This window comes from Silene latifolia, chromosome Y, assembly GCF_048544455.1.
Source record: "Silene latifolia isolate original U9 population chromosome Y, ASM4854445v1, whole genome shotgun sequence".
Classification (NCBI taxonomy): Eukaryota; Viridiplantae; Streptophyta; class Magnoliopsida; order Caryophyllales; family Caryophyllaceae; genus Silene; species Silene latifolia.
In genome coordinates this window covers 476,163,035-476,180,652 of record NC_133538.1, presented here as the reverse complement: position 1 = coordinate 476,180,652, position 17,618 = coordinate 476,163,035, and the positions used below count along the sequence as shown (strand labels likewise).

General features: G+C 43.1%; 2 non-coding genes across 2 annotated transcripts; one reads left to right on the top strand and one right to left on the bottom strand.

Moving 5' to 3' along the window:
- Nucleotides 1-1,068: 1,068 nt before the first annotated feature.
- Nucleotides 1,069-1,175, bottom strand: LOC141634716 (small nucleolar RNA R71). Its single transcript, XR_012539441.1, has one exon. It is a non-coding gene; the product is annotated as a small nucleolar RNA R71 (small nucleolar RNA).
- Nucleotides 1,176-17,144: 15,969 nt separating this feature from the next.
- LOC141635105 (small nucleolar RNA R71) lies at nucleotides 17,145-17,251 on the top strand. Its single transcript, XR_012539810.1, has one exon. It is a non-coding gene; the product is annotated as a small nucleolar RNA R71 (small nucleolar RNA).
- Nucleotides 17,252-17,618: the final 367 nt, after the last annotated feature.

Here is a 17,618-nt window from a genome sequence, read left to right as displayed (position 1 = left end):
AATTGCTTGCTTATAATTTGAGAACATGTTTGTATGATCATATCCCATGATTCCCCTATGATCCCATGACACCCTAGTGCCTTTAATCAATTGTTTACACCCCTTTTTATTCATCTTGCTTGTTTATTTTCATTGTTATTCTAGTTTAGTAACCTTCTACATCAACCCAATTTGTGACACCCCTTAGACACCGCTAGTTACAATAGAAATCTCATTTCAACTCCCGTCCCTTGGGATCCGACCTTTACTTGCCTCTTTACTAATTGTAGAGTTGCTTGTTAAGCTATAAATTGTGTTTTGATTCGAACGTGACTAACGACCACATCTTAATTTGTGAACACCGAGCGGTTACGCATCAAAAATGGCGCCGTTGCCGGGGACGGTGTTTGTTTGATTTAGATTTCTTTTTATTGTTATTAGTTGTGTCTTTCTTCGCCTTGAGGAAGTAAAACTCCTCAAGGTTTGTTCTAATTGTTTTTGAGTTGTTTGATATTTTGCATGTCTAGAAGGTTACAAAGTGATTTGTTACCTTTTGACCGTGAAATCGAAAGAACCTTGACGAACAATAGGAGACTTGTTAGGAGGAATTTGAGAGGTGTTGGTGAAGTTGTTCAACCCACTAGTGAGTTTGTCAATCCTTTCGCAATAGAAGGAGAAGAAAACCCATTACACAATACCCCACAAAATCCACCTACAATGCCAAAATTCTCGTCACACTCCGTACCCACCGAGGGGAATCTACCAAATGGTACTCCTAAACCGCAACATCTCACCGGAAATGTTATTGCCAAGTCCGCCTTCATCCAACTAGTTGAGAGGAGCCAATTTGGGGGGATGCCTAGTGAGGATCCTCATTCTCATATGGAAACCTTTTGCGATTATTGTGATGCTATCTCTCAAACGGGCGTGACTCAAGACCAAATTAGATGGGTCTTATTTCCTTTTTCCTTAATCGGCACCGCAAAGCAATGGTTGAAGGGCCTTGATAAGGCCACCCTTGGAATAGATTCTTGGAAGAAGTTGGCTCTAGCTTTCTACAAAAAATTCTACCCACCGGAAAAGACCAACATGCTAAGAGCTCAAATTACGGGTTTTAAGCAAAGGGATGAAGAGTCTTTGTATGAAGCTTGGGAGCGGTTTAAAGGTATTTGTCGCTCATGTCCTCACCATGGACTTAGCGAATGGTTTTTGGTGCAACAATTTTGGAATGGTTTATATGAAGATTCTAGGAACATTCTCAATATGGGATCAAATGGAATGTTCACCGAAGTTCACGACAATCAAACATGGAACTAGATTGAGGAAATGGCGGTCCATAACTCACAATATAGTAGACCTCGCAAGGCTACTAGAGGAGGAAAGCATGAAGTGGACTCCGTTACTCAATTGGGTGCTCAACTTAGTGCTCACATTGACACAATCAACTTGAAGTTTGAACAAGCTATGGCTAGACTTGAGGAAAAATCATCGAAGCATCATGTTAATGCCATGACGGCATCCTCATCAATCCCAAGTGGGATATGTGAGAATTGTGGAACTTTGGGTCATGACCCAAGTGAGTGTAGGTGAACAACCGAACAAGTGAATGCTTTCCAAGCTTACAAAAGTGGTACCCCTTATTCAAATTTTTACAATGAAAACACCAAGTTCCATCCAAATCTCTCATACAAAAGCCAAAATGTTCAATACCCTCAAACAACATACACTCCACCACCCATGAGAAACCAAAACCAAAGACCCTTTTACAATCAAAACAAAGGTTACCAAAATCAAAATCCATACAATCACCAAAATGACCAAGGTTTTGATGTCCAAAAAGCGGTCCTCCAAATGCAAAAGAATCAACAAGAATTTTTCACCCAAATGCAAAAAGATAGCCAAGCAAAAGAAACCACCATCAACAACATTCTAGCTCACACCAAGATGTTGGAAACACAATTGACTCAACTAGCATCTTCAAGCTCACAAAGACAAAAGGGGCAATTACCACCTCAAAGTAATCCCCCTAGACATGAAACGGTTAGTGCCATTCACTTGAGAAGTGGTACAAGGTATGAAGCACCGAAGAAGCAAGTTGAGGATGAAGTTGTGGAAGCTAGTGAAAAGGAAGAAATTGTGCAAAACTCCAAAGATGGAGAATCATCAAAAGAAGAAAGTTCAAAGAAAAGTGAAGACAAGGCCAAAGAAAAGGAGCCCATTGTGATTAGACTTCCTTTTCCAAGTCGTCAAGCCAAGCCCAAATTTGATGATCAACTTGGAAAGTTCATGGAAATTGTGAAGAATTTAGAAGTCTCAATTCCTTTCACGGAATTAATCAACCACGTTCCGGCCTATGCGAAGTACATGAAAGATATCCTCACAAAGAAGAAGTCGATTCGGAAACTTGAGACTATCGCCTTCACTAAGGTGAGTAGTGCAATACTTCAAGGGAGTTCACCTCCAAAGTTAAAGGATCCGGGAAGCTTCTCAATACCGTGTACCATTGGCGACACGACGATCAACAAAGCCTTATGTGATCTAGGGGCTAGTGTGAGTGTCATGCCGTACTCGGTGAGTAAAGGTTGGGGATGGGAGAGCTTAAATGCACCAACATCACACTCCAAATGGCCGATAGATCGACGAAGACACCGTTAGGGATATGGGAAGATGTCCCCGTGCGGGTGGGAAGTTTTTCATCCCGGTGGACTTTGTCATTGTTGATATGGAGGAAGATTCCAACATTCCAATCATCCTAGGAAGACCTTTCCTACACACCGCGGGTGCGGTGATTGATGTGAAACATGTTGAGCTCACTCTAGAAGTGGGAGATGAAAGCATAACTTTTAATCTTGACAAGACTATGAGAGCTCCTCATTTGCATGAGCCATGTTTCATGATTGATCATTATAGCCGAAAAGATGAGAGGAAGAAATCGGAACTCCAATGGAGGAAGAAAGTTGAAGATGCTCCATTCAAAGAGCAAGTGAATTGTGACAAGGAGAGCTTGCAAAGCTCATCAAAATCAACCAAGGAAGAAGAGGATGGCCTCATTGGCCAAGAGAAGAAATTGGGAGAGTTGTCTCCATCTAAGCAAGAGATTTTCAATGAGCAACTCAATGAAGTTTGTGGTCTTTGGGACGACGAATTTGAAGGGATTTTTAATCCCTACATTGGACATGCCATCGATCATGATCAACAACAAGGGCCACGGTCTATTGAAGACCTCTACCATAATAATGAACAAGCTTTTGATTACTTTTTCAAGGTGTTGAGCAACATCAACAACACCTTGAACATGCCCCCTTGACATCTCATCAAGAATGAGAGTTTGGTGGAGTCCTCCCTAAACCACCACTTGTAAATATTTCTAACTCCCTAACTTGCATTTCAATTCTTGTATTGCATTTTTGTCATCTTTGGATTTTTATTTACTTTGATCAAAATAATTGTCATGTAAGAGAGAAGTGAGGGAGGGACTGACAATTTCAATTGATGTGTAGTGCTTTACCTTAGTGTGGGGATGGCAATTGCCTAGGCTATCCATGCCTTAGTAGTGCCCCCACAATGAAGAACACAAGACTTGAAAGAAAGAATGGAAGAATGATAAAGGGAATGCGCGTGCACGGGTGGAATCAAATCCGTGTACATAGGGGAAGAATCCGAGCGGATTCCCAAGAATCCGCCCGTCTTATGCAATCCGAGCGTCCTGCAGAAAAGACGCCCGTCTTGAATTGAGCTGAATTTTGAAATTTTCTTGACTGTTAAAGAATCCGAGCGGATTTCTGAAAATCCGCCCGTCTCGAAGAATCCGTCCGTCTTGTGAAAAAGACGCCCGTCTTTACAGCTGAGGAAAACAAGCAAATTTCTCTGGACAGAAATCCGTCCGTCTTTGGAGAAATCCGCCCGTCCCGTGTTCAGCAAATCCGAGAGGATTGTACCAAATCCGCCTGTCTTTAGGCGAGTTTTTGCAAAGATAGAAGAAGCAGAATCCGCACGGATTGAGCCTAATCCGCACGGATTGCCCCTGCAGTTTTGAAATTTTCGGCCTCTTTAAAACCCCTCCCACCTTCATTCACTCATTCATTCATTCATAAACACTACCCACAACATCAAAACCCTCATCCTCTCCATCATAAAAACAAAAACCCTCAACAACATTCAACAAAAACAAATCAAACCATCCTTCCAACAACAAATTAATCACTCCTTCTTCAACAAAAATCAAAACCAAGAACAAAATCTTCAACCTTTGAGTCAATTTTCGTTTTCATAAAGGCAAAGCCTTTCACCTTCAAATCGATTTGGGCATCCTACAAATTGAAGATTTTTCACTCTTTTATTGGTTAAGCTCATCAATGGCAAGGACTAAGGGTGCAACAAAGGCAACAAAGGCACCAAAGGCTAAGGCACTCTCACAAAGGCAAAAGGCTCTTCAAACAAAGAAAGCTTTGGCTATGGTGGTGGCAACACCAAACTTGGAAGTGCAACTGATGGTATCAAGCTATACCTCGCAAGTGCACGATTTTATCGTTGTACACTATTAAGGGTCGATCCCACAAGGAGCAAGGAAGACTACTAATCGTTTTAACTCTATGGTTTAGCTAAGTCGACAATAACGGGAGAAGGTTATACTAGAACTACCAACAAAAAGGTAAAACAACTAAATAAAGAAAATAGGAGAAAAAGCAAGATAAACTAAATGGATGTAATTCAAATGATTTAAAAAAAAACCTAAGACTCGGTTCTTCCCAAACAATTCGTAATTCCACACAATCAAATCTCTTGGCTAATCACAAGGGTAGTTAGGTGAGGAGGTGACGACTCTAATTCGCCTAAGACCCCCCTCTCGGGTTCGAAATAGGACACTAGTACTACCCACCAACCCCCCTCTCGGGTTCGAAGGTCGGAATCCTTAACCCAATACCCAACTACCCCAAAAACATGCATTTTCCCAAGGTAGTCCGGTTATTTGCTAAGGTCATTAAGCCCCATCAATTCCCGGGTCATCCCACTCCCTCTCTCGAGGGTCGATTTCAAACGCTAGATTAGAGGTGTCCTACCCCGGTTCTCCCTTTCGGTCTCAACCAAGGTCAACAATAGGGTCAACTCTCGGGTATCCAAATCACAACCTAACCAACTCTCGTTGGTGGTCAAGGGTCGTAAATCGACACTACCCAAAAGTCAACCCATAAACAAAGTCAATCCTCTAACCTACCCTCACCAATTTCCCCAAATAATTAGCCTTTATGAAATTCAATTAGTGAAATTACTCATGTTGGGTCAAACCGAGCCCTAGTGGAGGATTACTCACTAATCATGGTCCTAATTGCAAAATAAACAATAAAGATGGAAACTTTGGTCACAAACATGGTGGGAAGATGAAATTTACTACTAAACATGCAACAATCTAACAATAGGTGTAAGGAAAGATGATTTAATCTAATAACAAGGTTGATTAAACTAAAAGACACAATCTTTAACCAAATCAACTCAAAGATTAAGTCTTTGAGGACAACTACCCAAGGATGAACAAATGAAAGAGAAACAAAGGAAAGATGAACAATGAAAGGATGAACAATGATGAAAGTAACAACAACAAACAACAACAACAACAATTTTAACATAAACAATCAAACAAACATAAAAGAAGAACAAAATGTAAACAAATGAAATTAGGGAGAGAATTAATACCAACAAAATAGTGAAAGAGGAATTTGGATAGAAATAATAAAGAAGGAAATCCTTCAATCTTCTTACAAACCCAAATTCAATCACTAATTGATTGAAGAACTTCTCTAATTAAGGAAAGATTAACTAAGAGATTAACAAAGTTTTAAGCTTGAAAGGGTAATTATTCTCGATCTAGGGTTGTTTGTACAAAAGGGTTTAAGAGGGGGTATTTATAGGCTTGTACAAGATTAGGAAGAAAAGGGGAAGAAAAGCACAAATCCCGTCTGCTGCGTTTTGCCGGTTCACCGGCAGCCGGTGCTCCTACCGGCAAAACCGTGCAAAGATTTAAAATGTCTGGCATCTGTGTTTTGCCGGTGGGCCGGTTGCCGGCCTGCCGGCAAAACACCTTCTTCAAGACTTCTTCTTCTTCTTTATGGTGCGTAATGTCGGTTGACCGGCTGCCGGTGCTCCTACCGGCAGCGAGGTCAAGCTTGTTTTTCACCAAATTCTTCAATTAATTCCACTTGCTGTGTTTTACCGGTGGGCCGGCTGCCGGCCTGCCGGCAAAACACTTTCTTCAGCTTTTCTTCAAATTCTTGAGTAATTCCTTGGGATGTGTTTTGCCGGTGGCTAGACCGGCTGCCGGTTGACCGGCAAAACACACTCTTCTTCATTTCTTCACCTATTCTTCATGTAAAGGCAATGGGGTGCCTTTCTTGCCCCAATTCCTCCATACTTGGGCCGTTTCCTACAAAAGGATGCACAAGGTGACAAGTACGGGAATTGGGCACAAAACGCAAGGAAAAACACCCGAAACCGACTCGATACGAGTCGGTATGCATAAAAGAAAAAGGGAATTAGAAGTAAATTAATCGTATATCAAACCTCCCCACACTTAAGCCTTACTCGTCCCCGACTAAGTCCCTAAACCAAATGTACAAAGCATTATGATAGATACGGAGAGTGGATGCACAATATAAGCATCACTCAACTAAACTACTACTAAAGCCGATCGAGTATTAGCGCACTCAACGCCCCTTCAACTCACAATTTGACACCCATGAGGGGAGAGTGCCCTATTGCAAGGCAAGTTGGGTCTTGCTACAAAACTTTTGACACATTCATCATGAAAGCACGTAGTCAACAAATAGAATGCATCTAACAAAATGATCCACTTTCCTCATCTAAGTGGTCGGATTTTTCAACCAACAAAACATGGTCTCAGTCGGGAGTACCGTCTCAGAAGTGCCAATTGAGGTGCCAACCCCCTAAATGTGACAAAAGCAACCCTTGTGTGACCAATGCTCAATAAACAAATTCAAGAGCGGGGAAAGGGAAGAAAGGCAAGCCCGCCGAGAATTACAAAACCGACACAAGATTCAACCAAAGGACCCATGACTAAGAGGACCAAGGCAACGACATCCTCACGGTTTTCACTCGTCACTCAATGAAAGAACAAGGTGATTTTTTGTGACAAAAGGTAACCAAAATCACTCAACTAACTCAACTAGCGAAAACGTGCCCGCAATCTAATGTGTAAAACCGTCCTATGTCCAATGAAATGCAAACAATGGTGAAATGCACACAACAATGAAGCAAGGGTTACGACGGGGCTAAGGAGTAGGTCGAAACGGGATTGGTGCAAGCACCGTTTGGATATGTGGAGCTCAAATCAAGAAATGTCGACACATCACAACCCATCTCTTATTGCAACACATGAGACACGTCTATGCCCTAACATAGCAATGATGACCAAAACTATGCAAAAATTGCATAAACCCAACTCAAGTAGGAAAATTTTTGATAAAACTCCTTTTCTTTCAACAAATGGTAACGTCTACACCGTAACAACAACTCGGTTTCCCAAGCCATGCAAAAAATGTGTAAACCCGACTCATCTTTGGAAAAACATCAATTTGCCCCTTTTTATTTAGCAACGGCTTTTTCTACCCCTTTAAATGATGAGTAGGGGTGTTGCTTTCCTTTTTCTCTTTTTTTTTTTTGACAACAAACAAATATATACAACACAACTCATTTTTTTGATTTTTCATGACTTTTCACTTTTCTATTTTGTTTTTTCATTTCTTTTTTTTTTTTCTCAAAACCTCTTATTTATATATAAAGCCAAACCATACCAAATTCCGACCCAAATGGATATGTGTACTATCCACCATCACGACCCAAATCACCTCCTACAACACAACTACAAAAACCGACCAATTCTTGATTAAGGACGGGTGGTTATGGGAATGTAGCTATTTTAAGTGGGTTTGCCAAATGAAAAGGCTAAGTTCAAAGGGGGTGAATAAAAAAGGGAAACGATGTAGGGGAGAAAACAAGGCTATTTGGCTATGTGAGGTTCATTATAAACTGATTTTTGCTTCATATCGTATGCACAAAAATGCAATGCAATTTCATGATCTAAGGACGATGCGACACACTTGTGCGTAATGATGTGACACGTCTCGCGAGGAGACCTACTCTCGAACCTAGATGAGGGCGGGGTATGAATGTACCCGCCCTAGGAGGCTCTACCCTTACCTTTGAGTAGCTAAGTCGAGCCAAAGGTCTAGTCTACGGCCCTAGGTCTCACAAGATCGGTCTAAACTCATTGGTCAAGCCCTCCTTCCTCGGCTAACTAAGAGGCCACGGGTGCGAGTCACGAGGAGGGGAAAGGCACAATTGGGCACATTAGTTCATCATGGGGGTACTTGGTTCCCTTCCTTTGACCATGCTCTTTCTTAAAAACTTATTTACAAACTTAATGCAAAAAGAAAGAAATGCAACAAGTATTTACATGTGAACAAATGCATGCGGAAATTTAAACAAACATGAAATGAAACGTGCAACAAATTGGCTAAACCTAGCAGCACATCAACACCAAAATTCCAAACGGTCTCCCAAGGAGACACCCAAAGCAACAAAATTCCCATTCTCCTTCAAAGTATGCAAGATACCAAAAAGAAAGAATAGTAAAAGGAGCAAGAGATAGGAAGGATTATACCAAGCGGTCTTCTAGCTCCCTTTTGCCTCAAGTGGTCAATGCGCCAAGCCAAAAGATTAGACAAAACATATATATACAATGCAATTTTTTTGAATTTTTCAGAAATTTTTCAATTTTTAGGCATTTTATCTAATTTATAAACATTTACAATTATAAACAAATATGCACAAGAGTGGATATTTCCCTCCCCACACTTGAGATGTACATTGTCCTCAATGGACAAAAGCATAGGGAGTGAATAACAAAAAGAAATGAACATATTTTGATGGATTTTTGATTTTTCAAAGGCAAAATAACATATTTTTATGATTTTTGGTTTTGAAAAATTTAAAAGACGTATTTTTGGGTTTTGATATGAGAACTCCCTCCCCACACTTATTTATTTACATTACTTCCAAATGGAAATAAATGTGTGGAGGGATTACAAATTAAAAGACATATTTTTTTTTAGGCCCTCCCCACACTTATTTATAGACATGGGAGGGCATATTAGTGAAATAAATTAACATGTTTTTGGTGGTTTTTGTCATTTTTCAATTTTTAGTTGGTTTTTATTTTGAAAATGCAATGCATGCTCTATTCTATATGCAAAATTGAAATGACAATGCAAATTATGCTAAGTGAATGCAATTACTAAATGTGACAATATATTACAAAATTGAAATCTAATGCAATCCTATATGATGCAACTAAATGAATTATCAACTAAATGCATGCGAAAATTAAACGTGAAGGAGAGAATTTGGATAAAAGGGAGAGATCGTACTTGTCATTTGGATTGATTATGAGGAGGATACCAAAGGCTTTGGATTGAAAAGGGAGTAATAATAGGCCATCAACTCGGCCTCTTGGGACTAAGACCCCATCACATCATCATCATCTTCATCATTGTTGTCTCCGGTAGTAAAGTCGGAGCCTTGAATCAAATCATCGGGGTTGAAGGTAAAATTACCTCCACTACCGCCGACACCCGGGAAACCACCCGTGAAATCACCACTCATATTCATCACGCCGCTATCTCCTCCCGTGAAACCACCACCGGAACCCAACGCACCCGTATCACTAGCAAAATAAGGCCGAACTCCCCCTAACCATTGGGCATCATGCCCCTCCGGTCTAGACTCGGGCATAGGCGGGAAAACGGGTCGCGCAAAGTAGTCCGGTTGGAGGTTAAAGCCTCCGCGGACCATACTCCCATCCTTTGGGTAGTTCCCATCGGGCCAAGTGAAATAAGAGGGGTGAGGGTCCTCATAGCCCACGTAATCCCGTCGACAAAAATCATCATAGATGGGATAAGTACCGGTAGCTTGATCATAGTATATCCGGTCCAACTTTCTCCCCAACACGTCCCTCTCACTAGCGGCCTTCGCCGTGGCAATGTCCATCCTCTCCATCCATTCGGTGAGAGATGGAGGTAAGGGTGGATAAGTAGGTTGGCCCGAGGAGGAGGCCTCCCCTTGTTGAAATTGCCATGGTGGTGGTTGGTGAGTTTGAGGTGCGGCGTATCGTAGGGAGGAGGGAGTGTCGCGTCTACGGTCCCTAGAATAAACCCGTGGAATATTGGGAGGAGGTTGGTCGGCGGGAGGGTCTTCTTCAATATCAAGGAGATAGAACTCTTTGTCCTTTTCAATTTTTACCGCGGTAACATTTGGAAGCCGGATTGAGTTCTTGTGATTAATTTGCCAATATTCAAGATCGTCAACGGGGTTCACCTTGAACCACTCAAGCTTGGTGGCCATGTAGTGCTTTGTCAAGTAGGTGTCCCCGGGTATCCAATTCATCGTGGAAAGGTCAACCGGACGGTCCATGTTACGGGCAATTCGGGTGATCATGCCACCCACATGTATCGGGACCTTGTGCCCCGGAGAACTTGCAATTTTGGATAGGTTAAGGGCGAGGTAGTGAGCCGCATTAATTCGGAAGGGGGTGGGTTTCGTGAACAAGTAGGACCCTAATATTTCAAGCTCGTGGGTCCTAAACACCCAAGGTTCATCCACCGCAAGAACGGTGCACCCCATACATCTATTCCACACCCGAATGACGGGATTGTGGCAACTCATCGCGGGCCTTTTCACCCCAACTTGATCATCAAGGCCCGAAATCGCCCTCCAAACACGGGAGTAGTGAAAATCAGCGGGTGGGGTATGCGACGCCGCATTTTCTAGCCCAAAAATTTGAGCCAACCGACCCAAAGTGATGTTGTGTTCCCGGTTCATTAGTCTAAAGCTAAGAGTGGCCACCATGTTCGTTTGCCGGTGTTTGGTAATCTTAAGACTACTCAAAAATTCCCATGTAATCCGGGGGTAAGTGTACTCATGCATGGAAAATATGCCCCTCATACCACACCCCGTAAACAAAGCTTCCGTCTCCCTAGCAATCCCAAGGGTAGACAAAGACGGATGATGAAGGAACTTAGTAGGGGTGAGGGGACGATTTTTAAAGAGAATAAACTTACCCTTCTGCGTAGGTGTGGTAAACTCGACAGTGGGAAAGTCCGGATCGGGGTAAGTATCGGTTGCGGCTCGAGCAATCAAATCGGCTTGATCTCTAGCAATGTCCGCCCTTGTTCTTCTTCCGGCCATCTTGATGATTAGAGGAGATTGGTGAAGGTTGGAGGGAGTTTGATTGAGTTTTGGTGGAGTTAGGGTTGAAAAGGGGGAAAAATAATGGAGGATTGAAGAAGGAAGAAAGAAGAAATGAAATGAGGAGAAAAGGGGGTATCGTGTTTTAATTTGCGTCTGTAGATGTGTTTTGCCGGTTGGCGAACCGGCAGCCGGTCTGCCGGTAAAACGCACTTCCCAATTTTCTATTTTTCGAATTTCTCCTTCAAGATCTTTGACCTCGCTGCCGGTGGACCAACCGGCTGCCGGTCCACCGGCAAATCACTCCTCTCAACTTATTTCCCCAAATACCGGTGTGTTCGCGGTGAGTCGGCTCTTGCCCCTCCGTGAAAACACACTCCTCACTCAAAATTCCAATTTCCCGACTTCAAAGTATGAGTGTTTTACCGGTGGGCCGGTTGCTGGCCTGCCGGCAAAAAACACTCCTCTTTACCAATTCTTCGTGTTTTCTGCCTTGCCGGTGTGTTATGCTTGGTGAGCGGATGCGGCCTCCCGCAAAAACACACCACTACTTCAATTTTCAAAAATTCTGCTTGGCCTCGCTACGGTGGACCACCGGTGCCGTCCACCGCAAAACACAACACACAGCTATTTTTCGTTGTGTTCTTCATATTTGCTCAATTTTTCTTCAACTCAACTTTGAGCTTTTTCATTGACCACGGGATTCTTGTTTTCCTCAATTACTTCGACGCATGATGTCGGGGTTTCGGGTCAATGAAAATAATGCTTGTGATCTTCAAAAGTGACCTCCATCACCAATCCAAATAGACAAAATACGACTCCAAATCTCTCACTACTAGTCTAGAATGCAAGTTATATACAAAGATGCATGGGTTGCCTCCCATGAAGCGCCCTTGTTTTATGTCGTAAGCTCAACGGAGTTATGAATAACAATCAATAATTTTGAAGGTAGGTAGCAATGGAGCTCACATTCTTGATGATAGGGGTTCCGGCAATGTAGTGCTTGAGCCTTTGCCCGTTCACCTTGAAGGATTGATCTCCATCGGATATTTCAACAGCGCCATGTGGAAAGACTCGGACCACGGTGAAGGGTCCCGACCACTTAGACTTGAGCTTTCCCGCAAACAACTTGAACCTTGAGTTAAAAAGGAGAACCAACTCTCCCTCCTTGAACTCTCTCCGGAGGATGGCCTTGTCATGGAATCTTTTGGTCCTCTCCTTATACAATCTAGAGCTCTCATAAGCCTCTAGTCTAAATTCTTCAAGCTCATTGAGGTCAAGTAGCCGCTTCTCTCCGGCGCTCTTCAAGTTAAAGTTAAGGAGTCGGATGGCCCAATGCGCCTTGTGCTCCAACTCAACCGGTAAATGACAAGGCTTCCCGTACACCAACCGGAACGGTGAAGTTCCTATTGGTGTTTTGAAAGCGGTCCGGTAAGCCCACAATGCATCATTGAGCTTGGTAGACCAATCTTTCCTTGACCGGCTCACGGTCTTTTCAAGGATCATCTTGATTTCACGGTTAGAGATTTCGGCTTGGCCGTTAGCTTGTGGGTGATAGGCAAGACTCCGCCTATGTTGCACCCCATGCTTCTTGAGTAGAGCATCAAGAGTCCTTTCCCGGAAATGAGTTCCACGGTCACTAATCACAATTCGTGGAACTCCAAACCGTGGGAATATGATTGTCTCCATGAGTTTGGTCACCGATTTTGCGTCACAAGTCTTTGTTGGGATTGCTTCCACCCATTTGCTCACGTAGTCCACCGCAACAAGGATATACTCATTCCCATTTGATGAGGGAAAAGGGCCTTGATAGTCAATGCCCCATATATCGAATACCTCCACTTCAAGTATGTAGTTCATTGGCATTTCATGCCTCTTAGAAATGTTACCACTTCTTTGACACTTGTCACACTTCTTGACGTAGGTGGCCACATCATGGAATAGGTAAGGCCAAAAGAATCCACATTGGAGCACCCTTGCGGCGGTTTTTCGTGAAATACCATGCCCTCCACTTGGCATGTCATGGCAATGAGAGATTATGGGTTGGACTTCTTCATTCGGGATGCATCTTCTAATTATCCCGTCGGCACAAGCCTTGTAGAGGCACGGTTCTTCCCAAAAATATTGCTTAAGGTCATGGAAGAATTTCTTTCTCTTATGGGAATCATAACCGTGTGGAATGACCCCGGATACCAAATAATTTACATAGTCCGCGTACCACGGGGTATCCATCAAAGCTAGTGCGAATAGTTGATCATCCGGTAATGTATCATCAATTGGCAATCCATCCTTATCCTTGACATGGAGTAGCCGAGAAAGATGATCGGCTACCACATTTTCCACACCCTTCTTGTCTCGAATATCAATATCAAACTCTTGTAGCAAAAGTATCCACCGAATCAAGCGTGGTTTTGACTCCTTCTTGATTAGCAAGTGCCTCAATGCCGTGTGATCGGTGTGTACAATTACCTTAGAGCCCACCAAATAAGAACGAAACTTGTTCATGGCATATATGACCGCCAAAAGCTCCTTCTCGGTGGTGGTGTAGTGTGATTGAGCTTCATCCAAGGTCTTGCTTGCATAATATATGGCATGAAGTTTACCATTCTTCCTTTGTCCAAGCACCGCTCCCACCGCTACATCACTAGCATCGCACATCAACTCAAAAGGTTCTCCCCAAGTGGGAGGTTGCATGATTGGAGCGGTGATGAGAGCTTCCTTCAACCTATTGAAAGCATCCAAACACTCATTAGTAAATTCAAATGGCACATCTTTTCCAAGCAACAATGTTAAAGGTCGGGCAATCAAAGAAAAATCCTTGATAAATCTCCGGTAAAAACCGGCATGCCCAAGAAAACTTCTAATTCCTTTAACATTAGTGGGAGGGGGTAAAGTTTTAATCACTTCTATCTTGGCTTGATCAACTTCCAAGCCTTTACTTGACACTACATGACCCAAGACAACCCCGGATGTCACCATGAAGTGACATTTCTCCCAATTCAAGACTAGACCACTTTCTTGACATCTTTTCAAGACCTTACCCAAATTAGCTAGACATCCATCAAATGAGGTGCCTACGACGGAGAAATCGTCCATAAACACCTCCATGATATTCTCAACATATTCGGAAAATCTAGCTAGCATGCATCTTTGAAATGTGGCCGGCGCATTGCAAAGCCCAAAGGGCATGCGCCTATAAGCAAAGGTGCCAAATGGGCACGTGAATGTGGTCTTTTCTTGGTCATTAGGGTGAATCGGGATTTGGAAAAACCCCGAAAACCCATCAAGGTAGCAAAAATGAGAATGTTGGGCAAGTCTTTCCAACATTTGGTCAAGGAAAGGGAGGGGGAAATGGTCTTTCCTAGTTGCCTTGTTGAGGCGCCTATAGTCTATACACATTCTCCACCCGGTTGTGACTCTTGTTGGAATTAATTCATTCTTATCATTGGTGACTACCGTGACCCCGCCCTTCTTTGGCACAACATGCACCGGGCTCACCCATGCACTATCGGAGATAGGGTAAATTATGCTTGCATCATAAAGCTTCAACACCTCCTTCCTAACCACTTCTTTCATAGCGGGGTTAAGGCGGCGTTGAGGCTCAATGGAAGATGCACTCTCATCCTCCAAGTGAATGCGATGGGTGCAAAAAGAAGGGCTAATCCCCTTAATATCATCAATTGAGTACCCAATGACATCCTTGTACTTTCTCACAACATCAAGTAATTTTTGAAGTTCGGTGTCATTGAGTGCACTATTGACAATAATAGGGTAAGTATCATTAGGGCCAAGGAAAGCATGTTTAAGAGTAGAGGGAAGAGGTTTCAACTCCACTTGAGGAGGCGTGGATCTCTCCTCTTTTTTACCATCTCCTCTCAAGCTTTCAAATTCTTTGTCCGGGTCTTCTTCAATTGTAGCTTCCATAGCTAAAGCATATTCCCGGTGTTCCTTGCAATCTTTTACCTTGCCCTCAAGGAACCCTTGCAAACCCTTGTCTTCATCAAACTTCTTCACATCAACCCATTCTTCTACCACATCAATCATATAACAAGACTTTTCTTCCGAAGGCTCTTTCATAGCCTTGTTCAAGGAGAATTCAACCTTATCTTCACCCACTTGTAAGGAAAGCTTCCCATTCTTCACATCAATCATGGCACCCCCCGTAGCAAGGCATGGGCGCCCCAATATGATGGGAATATTTGAGTCTTCGGGGATGTCCATTACATAGAAGTCACATGGAAATGCAAGTTTGCCCACCTTGAGTGGGACATCCTCCACAAGACCAATTGGGTATCTTACCGACCTATCCGCAAGTTGGAGAGAAACCCTTGTTGGTGAAAGCTCATAACCTTTCAACTTCTTGAAAATTTTGAGGGGCATAAGACTAATGCTAGCCCCCAAATCACACAAAGCCCTCTCAATGTGCACGGTCCCAATCTTACAAGGTATGGAAAAGCTCCCCGGGTCTCTTCAGCTTTTGAGGAGCCTCATTCATGAGAATTGCACTACACTCCTTGGATAAGTTCACCGTAGTTGTCGGGCTCAAGGAGTTTTTGTTTGAGATGAGCTCCTTCAAGAACTTTCCATAGCTTGGAATCTCCTTTACGGCATCAATGAAAGGCATAGTAATGTTGATACCCTTCATCATATCCATGAACTTCCAATACTTTTGTTCAAGTTTGGCTCTTGCCAACCTTTGTGGAAAGGGAACCGGTGGTACATAAGTTCTTACCACTTGTTGTTGAGGCTCTTCAACTACCCTTGTTGGTTCATCAATCACTCTTGGAGTTTCCACAACAATTTCCACAAGCTCATCTTTTCCCTCCTTTTCTTCAATTACCTTAGGAGGTTCAACCACAATTTGAGGTTCAATGACATTACCCGGTCTACTACTCTTCCTTTTCTTGACAAATTCCCGGTCTTCCAAATCTCTACCACTCCTCAAGTGAATAGCATTCATGGTTTTCAGATTTTCCTCGGTTTTACCCGGGAATTTACCTTGGGAGGCTTGTAGTTGGCTCATTTGGGTAGCCAATTGGGAGATTTGGTTGTCCGTCATTCGTTGAGAGGCTTGCATTTGGGTTCTAAGTTGGTTGATGGATGTGGTTGTCTCTTCTTGTTTTTGGGTGGCATGGTTGATGAATTGTGTTTGATGAGTCATCATTTGTTCCATCATGAGTTCCATGTTTGACTTTGGTTGGGTGGGTTGTTGGAATGGTTGGAAATTTTGTTGGAAAGGTTGGGTGGTTTGTTGGAATGGTTGGGTGGTTGGTGGGTTAAGTGATTGAAATTGTTGTCTAGGTTGGAAAGTTCATCCTTGGAAACCCGGTGGACCTTGATTAAATGTTGTGTTTTGTTTTTGAGTTTGGAAGTTTGGTAGTTGTGACTTTTGTTGGAAGGTTGGGTTTTGGACATTTTGAGAGCCATAAGAGAAGTTTGGGTGGGCTCTCAATCCGGGGTGATATTGGTTGTTGTTAAATGCTTGCTTGGCCGGACTAGACTCCCATATCCCGTTCACTTGCTCCATACAATTGCCATCTCCAACCACCAAAGGACACTCATTGGGTGGGTGTCCTTGGTCTCCACAAAGCTCACAATTATAGACTTGGTTCCTCATAGAAGAATTGCTAGATGTTTTGCTTGAGCTCATCAAAGCAACTTGTTGCTTAAGCTCTTCTATCATCTCCTTCACTTCCACATTGTTGGCCGATTCGACCGTTGACTTTCCTTTCCTTTTGTGCCTATCATTGTTCCAATGAAAGGTACGAGAAGCCATTTCTTCAATAAGCTCTTTCGCCGTCTTGTGGTCTATCTTATCCAAAGCTCCCTTCCCCGAGCCGGAATCAAGGTTCATCTTCATCTCATTGTTTAACCCTTCATAGAAATTGTTGATGAGCTCATCATCCCTAATACCGTGGTGAGGACATAGCCTTTGGAGGCCCTTGTACCTCTCCCATGCTTCATAAAGGGTCTCATCTTCTTGTTGGGTGAGCCCTTGGAGCTCACTCTTGATTCTTGCGGTTCGTTGGGGTGGGAAATACTTGTTGAGAAAAGCCTTAGAGACATCGTCCCAAGTCCGAAGAGAGTCGGGTTCACAACTTTTAAGCCACTCCTTGGCACTTCCCCTCAAAGAGTAAGGGAAAAGCCTAAGGCGTACGGCATCTTCCGTGACTCCATTGGCCTTGAACATGTCACAACTATCCAAGAACTCGTTGAGATGCTCGTTGGGGTTTTCGGTGGCTCCCCCTCCGAATTGGTTCCCTTGGACAAGTTGTAGCAAGGTGGCTTTCACATCAAAATTGTTGGCTTGAATAGGTGGCTTCACAATACTCGGATTGACCACTTTTTTCGGAGCCAAGTTATCTCTCATAGGAACCGCGGCC